Source organism: Stegostoma tigrinum, chromosome 34 (assembly GCF_030684315.1).
Source record: "Stegostoma tigrinum isolate sSteTig4 chromosome 34, sSteTig4.hap1, whole genome shotgun sequence".
Taxonomy (NCBI): Eukaryota; Metazoa; Chordata; class Chondrichthyes; order Orectolobiformes; family Stegostomatidae; genus Stegostoma; species Stegostoma tigrinum.
In genome coordinates this window covers 3842533-3854597 of record NC_081387.1, presented here as the reverse complement: position 1 = coordinate 3854597, position 12065 = coordinate 3842533, and the positions used below count along the sequence as shown (strand labels likewise).

General features: G+C 48.9%; 1 protein-coding gene across 1 annotated transcript in view; it reads left to right on the top strand.

Annotated features, from left to right (window-relative positions):
* Nucleotides 1-12065, top strand: part of LOC125467699 (zinc finger protein 271-like) — a 126106-nt gene that overhangs the window by 40537 nt on the left and 73504 nt on the right. The gene's annotated exons all lie outside the window — the stretch shown is intronic.

The following is a 12065-nucleotide window of genomic DNA, read 5'->3' as shown; positions in this document are numbered from 1 at the left end:
GTTTTATGGACTTTCTTCCCAAAAAAAATCATAATCACAATCATTGATAATTTCATGGTCGCCTAGCTTCACATTTGAGATGTATTAACCAAGCTTAAACTTGACAACCTACATGAGACTTGCCCCCAAATCATGAGTCTGAGCTACTAGATTGTGTGTCATTAACCACGATTCCATTGCCTCTATGTTTGAATAATACACAAAGAATAATCCACTTTTCCCAGGAGCGCTCATAATTAATTTTGTTAAGGTTTTGATCTCACTTTTAATTTCTCCAAGTCTTTGGTACCTCCCTGTCTATGTCAGGATGATTTAGGAGTTAGCCCCTTTGCAAAGCAAGAGAGTGATTTGGAGGAAATCATGTTTCTTCTCCCTGTTTTACTGAAGAATTGCATCATACAATACCAGACAGTACAGAGGGGATAGCCATCACAGATAGATCCTGACCATTCTTTTGCAGCATTGCTCAACACAAAGAAGATTGGGCAGTGAAACTATCATCTGGAAATCAGTCAGGCCAGGGAAGCTTTAACACATCATCAGATCTGAAAGCAGTCATGTTCAACTGTTGGTGATCGGTCAGGATGAACTGGCTATGAGTGTTATGAGAACTTCAATCTATCATTGAGTCCCATGAAACCACTGTCTCATTCCTAGAGCCAGACAGGCGCTTCTGTAAGATGTGTGAAGGGCTCAACAGGATTATATGGTCTCTTTAACATTCAAGGTGTATGTACTGTTGAACTGCTAACACAAAGGCAATTGTGTAGAAGCGAACCCCTTCAAGTGTGAAACGCTTCAAGTGAAAGCTTTCAACTGTTATTCACTTTGGAAACAAAAACAAGAAGGCAGATTACTACCTGAATGGCCGTAAATTGGGAGTGTGTAGCAGGACCTAGGCGACCTTGTGCATCAGACACTGAAGGTAAGCATGCAGGCGCAGCAGGCAGTAAGGAAGGCAAATGGTATGATGGCCTTCATTGTGGGAGGTTTTGAGTACAGGACCAGGGATGTGTTGTTGCAGTTGTACAGGGTGTTGGTGAGACCACACCTGGAATATTGTGTGCAGTGTTGAATCCTTTTGAAGAAGGATGCTCTTGCTGTCAAGGGATTGCAGCAAAGATTTATCAAGCTGATTCCAGGGATGGCGGATCTGACGTATGAGGAGAGATTGACTAGGTTGGGATTGTTTTTACTAGATGTTGTCACCAGAGTTCAGATGAATGAGGGAGGATCTCATAGAGACATACTGGACAGGGTAGGTGCAGGGAGGATGTTCCCAATGGTGGGTGTGTCTAGAAACAGCAGTCACAGTATGAAGATTTGGGGTAACAATTTAGGACAGAGATGAGGAGACATTTCTTCACTCAAAGAGTGGTGATCCTGTGGAATTCATTACCACAGGAAGTAGTTAATGCCAAAACATTGAATATATTCAAGAGGTGACTAGATATAGCACGTAGGACGAATGAGATCAAGGTCATGGGGAGAAAGCAGGATTAGGCTATTGAGTTGGACGATCAGTAATGATCGTGAAGAATGGCAGAGCAGGCTTGAAGGGCCACATGGCCTTCTCTAACTCCTATCTTCTATGTTTCTATGTACCCTTACATGAAATCATTCTCAGTAGCATCAACACTTTGTAAACACCATTGCATTCACACAGGGGAGAAACCATTCAGATGTGAGATGTGTGACGGGTCATTTTCACAGTTAGGGAACTTTGGCTGACACCAGTATATCCACAGAGGGAGAAACTGTACAAGTTCAAAGTTTGTGACAAATCATTCTCTGACACAGGAACCAATCTCAGATTTGTAACTCACCTCCTGACTCCTTAGAACCTGTCCATCACCTACAAAGCACAAATCGGGGGAATGTGATGGAATACTCCCAGTTGTCTGGATGGATGCAAATTCAATAACACTGAAGTAGCTTGACACCATCTAGTACAAAGCATCCAGCTTAACTGCCAACACATCATAAACAACCATCCCTCCGTCGCCAATGCTCAGTAGCAGCAGTGTGTACTATCTACAACATGCACTGCCAAAATTCATCAAAGATTCTCAGACAGCACCTTCTAAACCTAAAACTACTTCTGTCTTAAAGGACAAGTACAGCAGACAGATGGGAACAGCACCATCTACAAATCCCCCTCCAAACCACTCACCAACCTGACTCAGAAATATATCATTGCTCCTTCACTGTCTCTGGGTAAAAGTCCTGGAATTCCCTCCCTAATAGCATTACGGATCAACCCACAGCAGGTGGACTGCAGTGGTTCAAGAAGGCAGTTCACCAGCACCTTCTCAAGGGCACCTAGGGATGGCTGGCTCAACGAGCAACACCCATGTCCCACAAATGAGTAAAGTTTGTGTAAAATCCCCTCAAAGACTTCAAAATTGGTGTAATGGGTGCTGCCTGTTCTGTGAATCAGACTGGTTTGGTGATTCCTTCACTTTTCAGCCTTCTAATTTCTGGTTCTACTTTTGCCACTAAGGCAACTGGTACTGGACTGACCTTGCAGAACCATGGAATTGCTACCTGGTCAACGGCTTCTCTGATAGTTCCTAGACCTTCCTGGAGGACTTCTGGGTATTTGATTAGGACTTCACTCAGGCAGCCATTTTCCAATTGAAAAACATTGAGCCAATCACCTCAAATTCTTGCAGCTAATTTCACCCCATCAAGCTTGGGCTTGAGTCTTTTCATGCAATCACTGGTAACTGAACTGGCTTCTTTTCAGAAGAGACCGGAACTGAAGTTTTACCTTTAATCTGTAAAGGTTCCCCAGTATAGGTTCTCAGCCAAGCTGAGGTCTTGTGCAGAGTTAAGAGCTGGAGACCAGAATTGAATTATCTTAATAACTGCTTCTGAGATCACAGATAATGGCTGCACCAATTTCAATCTCCATTAGAACTGAATGACCATTTAACCAAACTTGTACCTTGATTTGATTTCATTTTTATGTTGCTAGGCTATTTGACTATTCCAACTAGATGTAGGTCAACTTTCCAGGGTATGAATTCTTCTGGATACCCTGTTGGAAACTGGCCTATGAACTTTCTTAATCTCCTTAAGACAGCAAAAGGGTATTACTCAACCTGTGTCTACATTCCAGCAACAACTACAATGGCTTGGCAGCCAGGATCCTGAAGAAAACTTTAATTATTGGGCCATTGTTTGGCTTTGTGTTGGGGCTTTGCTGTGGGCTGACCTTAAGTCCCTTTGATCAGAATATGTCCTGAGTGAGGCTATGCCTGCACTCAAGTGGTGTTCCCCAAGCTCAGTTGGACTGGTGAGGATGTCCACTTTCATTAGAATACCCTGCAACTCGTATGCTCCACTTGCTGCATTTTTTTAATGATAAAACTAGTTGTGTTTTAAGTCCATTTGGGCTTCAGTTAGCAGGCATTTTTGTATAGCCAAGTCAGTAATCCCACATACTAGATGGTCTCTAAACATCTCATAAAGGGTTAAACCAAACTCCTAGGCTTCTGCCAGTCATTTAAACCTAGACAGAAACCCTGATATGGATTTTCTTGGATCTCAGATTACCAAGTAAAAGCCATAGCATCTTAGAATTAAAGGAGACTTGGAGTCATAGTATTCCTCAACTATGTCAGTCAGTTTTTTAAACATTTTAATGTCTGGTGCTTCTGGGAAAGTTAGGATCCTTATGACAGAAAACGCTATAGGTCCACAAGCCATCAGGAGAATTACCTGCAGCCCAATGGTATCAATGTGGACTTCACAAGCTTCAAAATCTCCCCTCCCCTGACCACATACCAAAACAAGCCCAGCTATTCTCCGCCTCCTTAACCATTCCTCCCACCTCAAACCCCATCTCCTACCCACTAATTTCATCCCGCTTCCTTGACCTGTCCATCCTCCCTGGACTGACCTATCCCCTCCCTAACTCCCCACCTACATTCACCTTCACTGGCTCCACCCCCACCTATTTGACCTGTCTGTCTTCTCTTACCCTATCTTCTCTTTTATCCATCTTTTATCCGCCTCGCCCTCTCTCCCTATTTATTTCAGAATCCCCTTCCCCTTCCCTATTTCTGAAGAAGGGTCTCAGAACTGAAACGTCAAACTTCCCTGCTCCTCTGATGCCGCTTGGCCTGCTGTGTTCATCCAGCTTCACACCGTGTTATCTCCGGAGAATTACTTGTTGCTTTTTGTCTGCCTAAATGTCATTTGCCTGAGAAAAAAACATTTTTCCACACACTGAGCCCAGTTCTCAATGGAAGGGTCATTAAACCAAGCTTCCCAAACAAAAGGATGATGTAAGAAATGTTTACCCCAACTCAAAGATGACTGTTGTGAGTTTCTTCAGGATTGTGTTTACTCTCATCACCACTGAAATAACTCCACAGAGGCCAGTATCCTGTCACCAAGTCACCCTTTATTTACACATGAACAGTCCTTGACTGTAGTACTGCCAGATACAGATTCAGACACCAGAGCCCGATATCTCTGATACCCACCCTATTTTTTTTGTTGTCCAGGGTTTCCTGATTAGACCAAATTAGTCAGGGAACTCATTCTATGAAATCCAGCTGGCTGACTTCCTTACAATCACGACAACCTCCTTCTGTGCTGTTCTGATTAAGTGAGAAACAAGAGGAGAGAAAGAGTGATTAAAGCCATTGTGAGAAGATGATGATGATGATGACATGAAGCTGGATGAGGAAGATCCAGTATTAAGCACAAAAACAAAGTTGCTGGAAAAGTTCAGCAGGTTTGGCAGCATCTGTGAAGGGAAAAACAGTTAACTTTTCAGGTCCGGTGACCCTTCCTCAGAACAGCTGTAGGAGTAAGTGGGTTTGTAGTGGATATAAGTGGTCAGTCTATCCCAAGAAATGGAAACAGAAATGTCAGAGAAGGGGAGGGAGGAGCCAGAGATAGACCAGGTGAAAGTGAGGGCAGAGTGGAAATTAGAGGCAAAATCAATGAAGTTTTCCAATTCCAGACAAGAGAGGTAAGCAACACCGATGATATCATCAATGAATTGGCAGGAGGCAGAATAGGACTGGAGCAAGGAATGTTCCATGTACCCCATGAAGAGACAGGCATAACTAGGGCCCACGTGGGTAGCCATAGCAACCCCTCTTACCTGAAGAAAATGAGATGAGTTGAAAGAGAGGTTGATGATGAGGACAGGCTCGGCCAAGCGCAGTGGTTCAGATCTTCACTCCACGAAGAAATGGGGAGCCCTAAGATCTTCCTGGTGGGGAATGGACATGTAAAGGGATTGTATGTCCATGCTAAAGAGGAGGTGGCTGGAACCGGGAAACTGGAAGTTTTGAAACTGGTGTAAGGTGTCGGAGGAATCATGGATGTCTCTATGTTCCTATGTGGATAGGAATTGGACCAGGGAGAGAAAAGGTAGGAAGAGATGAGTTCTGTGGGGCAGGAGCATGCTGAAGCAATGGGTCTGTCCAGACAGTCCTGTTTGTGGATTTTTGCAAGGAGGTAGAAGTGAGCTGTGTGGGGCCGGGGTCCTATCAGCTTGGAAGCAGAGGACGGGAGATTGCCGAATGAAATAAGATCAGTTATTGTACTAGATATCTGAGAGCTGGCAAGGTAGAGGTCAGTATGTCAGACTGCAACAACACCACCCTTATCAGCAGGCATAATAACAAAATTGGGGTTAGATGCAAGTGCACGAGTGCAATTAGTTCAAAGGGAGATAGGTTGGATTTGGTGAGGGGGGCAGAGAAATTGAGGCAAATGAACAGATCGACTGCAAGTAAAGGGCCAGAGGGAGGGGTCCAGTTTGAGGGAGAGTGTTGGAGCTGGACAAAGGGGTCTGTGGAACAGGAAGAGGTCTCTTGTACCAGAAAAAATGAGTACAGAGGCGAAGATGGTGCAAGAAGAGTTCAGCTTCATATTGCACCCAAATTCATTAAGGTAGGGACATAGAGGAATAAATCTGAGGCCTTTGCTGAGTGCGGAACATTCAGCATTAGAGAGTGGAAGGTTAGGGGAGATGATGAATACCTGACGGGAGGTGTGGGGTGGAATAGGGGGATGTCATCAGAGAGGAGAGGAAGGTTCCAGAGGGCCATGGGTATCTTTGAGTTGTACATCTTGTGGGCCTTAATGCCTAAAAAGAAAAGCAAAAGATTCTTGTTAGCACGACAAATGAGCCGGAGGATGAAGTGGAACTATGAAATGGTGCAGCCGTGAGCCAGTGTGTTGCGATGCTGTTGGAGAGAGAGATTGAAAGTGTGCATATGCCGCCGCATGGCCGAGTGTGGATCTGAGGATGCTGCGAATGCAGCTGTCTGTGGAACGTTGAACATCACAGAGATATCTGCGATCCTGGGAGGATTCAAAATATGAGGGATGAAACTTCAGGTGGAATCGATGTGGGGTGAGTCTTAGTCGGAGGCAGTCACTGAAGAATGTGATATGGCTGTGGAAATGAGTTAACAGACACTTGGTCAAACACTAGGAATAACAATTAATGTCGGTGGGCAAGAAGAAAGATTGGAACGGAAATCCCATTGGAGAGAGGAGCAGAACTTCTTAAAGGTAGGCATGCCTAGAAGAGATGTGGCAGTGAGTTAAATACGAGATAAAACACGAAAAAACTACGAATGCAGTAAATCAGGAACAAAAACAAAGTTGCTGGGAAAACTGTGAAGGAAAGAACAGAGTTAACGTTTCGCGATAATAAAATGTGAGGCTGGATGAACACAGCAGGCCAAGCAGCATCTCAGGAGCACAAAAGCTGACGTTTCGGGCCTAGACCCTTCAGCAGAGAGGGGGATGGGGAGAGGGAACTGGAATAAATAGGGAGAGAGGGGGAGGCGGACCGAAGATGGAGAGTAAAGAAGATAGGTGGAGAGAGTATAGGTGGGGAGGTAGGGAGGGGATAGGCCAGTCCAGGGAAGATGGACAGGTCAAGGAGGTGGGATGAGGTTAGTAGGTAGATGGGGGTGCGGCTTGGGGTGGGAGGAAGGGATGGGTGAGAGGAAGAACCGGTTAGGGAGGCAGAGACAGGTTGGACTGGTTTTGGGATGCAGTGGGTGGGGGGGAAGAGCTGGGCTGGTTGTGTGGTGCAGTGGGGGGAGGGGACGAACTGGGCTGGTTTAGGGATGCAGTAGGGGAAGGGGAGATTTTGAAACTGGTGAAGTCCACATTGATACCATATGGCTGCAGGGTTCCCAGGCGGAATATGAGTTGCTGTTCCTGCAACCTTCGGGTGGCATCATTGTGGCAGTGCAGGAGGCCCATGATGGACATGTCATCTAGAGAATGGGAGGGGGAGTGGAAATGGTTTGCGACTGGGAGGTGCAGTTGTTTGTTGCGAACTGAGCGGAGGTGTTCTGCAAAGCGGTCCCCAAGCCTCCGCTTGGTTTCCCCAACGTAGAGGAAGCCGAACCGGGTACAGTGGATGCAGTATACCACATTGGCAGATGTGCAGGTGAACCTCTGCTTAATGTGGAATGTCATCTTGGGGCCTGGGATAGGGGTGAGGGAGGAGGTGTGGGGGCAAATGTAGCATTTCCTGCGGTTGCAGGGGAAGGTGCCGGGTGTGGTGGGGTTGGAGGGCAGTGTGGAGCGAACAAGGGAGTCACGGAGAGAGTGGTCTCTCCGGAAAGCAGACAGGGGTGGGGATGGAAAAATGTCTTGGGTGGTGGGGTCGGATTGTAAATGGCGGAAGTGTCGGAGGATGATGTGTTGTATCCGGAGGTTGGTAGGGTGGTGTGTGAGAACAAGGGGGATCCTCTTAGGGCGGTTGTGGCGGGGGCGGGGTGTGAGGGATGTGTTGCGGGAAATACGGGAGACGTGGTCAAGGGCGTTTTCGATCACTGTGGGGGGAAAGTTGCGGTCCTTAAAGAACTTGGACATCTGGGATGTGCGGGAGTGGAATGTCTTATCGTGGGAGCAGATGCGGCGGAGGCGGAGGAATTGGGAACAGGGGATGGAATTTTTGCAGGAGGGTGGGTGGGAGGAGGTGTATTCTAGGTAGCTGTGGGAGTTGGTGGGCTTGAAATGGACATCAGTTACAAGCTGGTTGCCTGAGATGGAGACTGAGAGGTCCAGGAAGGTGAGGGATGTGCTGGAGATGGCCCAGGTGAACTGAAGGTTGGGGTTTCGCGTTGGGTTCTGAGGCAGGATCACGGGACCCGAAACGTTAACTCTGTATTTTCTTTCCTTCACAGGTGTTGCCAGACCTGCTGAGCTTTTCAAGCAACTTTGTTCCGAGTTTACAGCATCCCCAGGAGAAACAAGTGGGCGAAAAGCGGGAAGCCGGATAGAGGGTGCGATCCCGTGTCCGGCCATCAGAGGGCGCGGTTTACAGGGACCTCGTCGAATTCAGCACCGCCCACGTGACAGACGCTCGAGCTCGCGCGCGCTCAGATTTAAACTTCCGAACGCTGGACGGCAACAGTCGCTGCGCGGTTCAGAACCACAACAGACACAACACGGTGTGGAGGTGGATTAAACACAGCAGGACAAGCGGCATCAGAGGAGCAGGAAAAGCTGATGTTTCGGGCCTAGACCCCTCTTCGGAAATGGGGGACGAGAAGGGGGTTCTAAAATAAATAGGGAGAGACGGATAGAAGGTGGATAAAGGGGAAGATAGGTGGAGAGGAGACGGACAGGTCAGAGAAGCGGGGATGGAGCCAGTAAAGGTGAGTGTAGGTGGGGAGATAGGGAGGGGATAGGTCAGTCCAGGGAGGACGGACAGGTCAAGGGGGCAGGATGAGGTTAGTAGGTAGGAGATGGAGGTGGGGCTTGAAGTGGGAGGAGGGGATAGATGTCAGAAAGGACGGGTTAGGGAGGTAGGGACAAGCTGGGCTGGTTTTGGGATGCAGTCAGGGGAGGGGAGATTTTGAAGCTTGTGAAATCCACACTGATACCATTGGGCTAAGATAACAAAGTGTGGAGCTGGATGAACACAGCAGGCCAAGCAGCATCAGAGGAGCAGGAAAGCTGACGTTTCGAGCCTAGACCCTTCATCAAAGAGGGGGATGGGGTGAGGATTCTGAAATAAATAGGGAGAGAGGGGGAGACAGACCGAAGATGGAGAGAAGATAGTTGGAGAGGAGAGTATAGGTGGGGAGGTAGGGAGGGGATAGGTCAGTCCAGGGAAGATGGACAGGTCAAGGAGGTGGGATGAGGTTAGTAGGTAGGAGATGGAGGTAGGGCTTGGGGTGGGAGGAAGGGATGGGTGAGAGGAAGAACAGGTTAGGGAGGCTTGGGGACCGCTTTGCAGAACACCTCCGCTCAGTTCGCAATAAACAACTGCACCTCCCAGTCGCGAACCATTTCAACTCCCCCTCCCATTCTTTAGATGACATGTCCATCATGGGCCTCCTGCAGTGCCACAATGATGCCACCCGAAGGTTGCAGGAACAGCAACCATATTCCGCTTGGGAACCCTGCAGCCCAATGGTATCAATGTGGACTTCACCAGCTTCAAAATCTCCCCTTCCCCCATCGCATCCCAAAACCAGCCCAGTTCGTCTCCTCCCCCCACTGCACCACACAACCAGCCCAGCTCTTCCCCTCCACCCACTGCATCCCAAAACCAGTCCAGCCTGTCTGCCTCCCTAACCTGTTCTTCCTCTCACCCATCCCCTCCTCCCACCCCAAGCCGCACCTCCATTTCCTACCTACTAACCTCATCCCACCTCCTTGACCTGTCCGTCTTCCCTGGACTGACCTATCCCCTCCCTACCTCCCCATCTATACTCTCCTCTCCACCTATCTTCTTTTCTCTCCATCTTCGGTCCACCTCCCCCTCTCTCCCTATTTATTCCAGTTCCCTCACCCCATCCCCCTCTCTGATGAAGGGTCTAGGCCCGAAACGTCAGCTTTTGTGCTCCTGAGATGCTGCTTGGCCTGCTGTGTTCATCCAGCTTCACACTTTATTATCTTGGATTCTCCAGCATCTGCAGTTCCCATTATCACTGATACCATTGGGCTGCAGGGTTCCCAAGCGGAATATGAGTTGCTGTTCCTGCAACCTTTGGGTGGCATCATTATGGCGCTGCAGGAGGCCCAGGATGGACATGTCGTCTGAGGAATGGGAGGGGGAGTTGAAATGGTCCGCGACTGGGAGGTGCAGCTGTTTATTGCGAACCGAGTGTAGGTGTTCTGCAAAACGGTCCCCAAGCCTCCGCTTGGTTTCCCTGATGTAGAGGAAGCCACACCGGCTACAGCGGATGCAATATACCACACTGGCGGACATGCAGGTGAACATCTGCTTGATGTGGAAGGCCTTCTTGGGGACTGGGATAGAGGTGAGGGAGGAGATTTAGGGGCAGGTGTAGCACTTCCTGTGGTTGCAGGGGAAGTGCTGGGTGTGGTGGGGCTGGAGGGTAGTGTTGTGCGCACAAGGGATTCACGGAGAGAGTGGTCCCTCCGGAAGGCAGACAAGGGTGGGGAGGGAAAATGTGTTGGGTGCAGATGGCGGTAGTGTTGGAGGATGATGCGTTGGATCCAGAGGTTAGTGGGGAGGTACATGAGGATGAGGGGGATTCTGTTTTGGTTGTTATTGCGTGGAGGTACTGTGAGGGATCCGTTGCAGGTAATTCGGGAGGCATGGTCGAAGGTGTTCTCAACCACTGAGGGCGTGCAGTTGCAGTCCTTGAAAAACGAGGACATCTGGGATGTTTAGGAGTGGAATGCCTCATCCTGGGAGCAGATGCGGCAGAGGTGAAGGAATCGGGAATAGGGCATGGCATTTTTGCAGGAAGGTGGGTGGGAGACGGTATATTCTAGATAGCTGTGGGAGTCGGTAGGCTTGAAATGGATATCAGTTTCCAGGTGGTTGCCAAAGTTGGAAACAGAGAGGTCCAGGAAGGAGAGCGAGGTATCAGAGATGGTCCAGGTGAACTTAAGGTTGTGGTGGAAGGTGTTAGTGAAGTGGATGAACTGTTCGAGCTCCTTGTGGGAGCATGAGGTGGCGCTGATACAGTCATCGATGTAATGGAGGAAGAGATGAGGTTTAGGGCCAGTGTAGTTACGGAAGAGGGATTGTTCCACATAATCTACAAAGAGGCAGGCGTAGCTTGGGACCTTAGTCTGTAGGAAGTGGGAGGAATTGAAAGAGAAGTTGTTGAGGGTGAGGACGAGTTCGGCTAGGTGGATGAGGGTGTCAGTGGAGGGGTACTGTTTGAGCCTGTGGGACAGGAAGAAGCGTAGGGCTTTTAGGCCATTTGTATGGGGAATGCAGGTGTATCGAGACTGGACGTTCATGGTAAAGATGAGGTGTTAGGGACCAGGGAATGGGAAGTTTTAGAGGAGGTGGAAGGTGTGGGTGGTGACACGTATGTAGGCAGGGAGTTGCTGGACCAAGGGGGAGAAAATGGAGTTGAGATAAGTAGAGAGACGTTCGGTTGGGCAAGCAGGCGAAGACAATGGATTGACCAGGGCAGTCAAGTTTGTGGATTTTGGGAAGGAGATGGAAGCGGGTGGTGCAAGGTTGGAGGCTGTAGGTGGGAGGTCGCCTGAGGTGATGAGGTTGTGGATGGTTTGGGAGACGATGTTTTGGTAGTCGGGGGTGGAGTCATGATCAAGAGGGTGGTAGGAGGAGGTGTCAGAGAACTGGTGTCTGGCCTCGGCTCTGTAGAAGTCAGTGTGCCGAACTACAACTGCGCCTCCCAAATCCACAAGTTTTATGGTGAGGCTGGTGTTGGAGTGGAGAGCTGCACGTTCTGGGGGGGAGTGGTTGAAGGGGGTGAGAGGATCGGAGAGTTTGAGGCAATTGATGTCTTGACGGCAGTTGGAGATGAAGAGGTCGAGGGAGGAGGGAGTGTATTTGACACGGGAGAAGGTGTCAGAAGTGGGAGGGTTAGGTTCACAGTTAAAGAAGTAAGTGTGGAGGCGGCGGAAAAACTCATCCTGCAAGCGTGACTGGTATTCGATGATGTTAGGGTGGAGGGGGAAAAAGGCAAGTCTTTTCTGAGGACTGACTGTTCATCCTCAGTAAGAGGGAGGTCTGGGGGTATGGTGAAGACTCGGCAGGGCTTGTTGCTGCTGTCTCCTCTGGAGCTGCTGGCTGTGGAGGCTGTGGGCAGAGCTACTTTGGC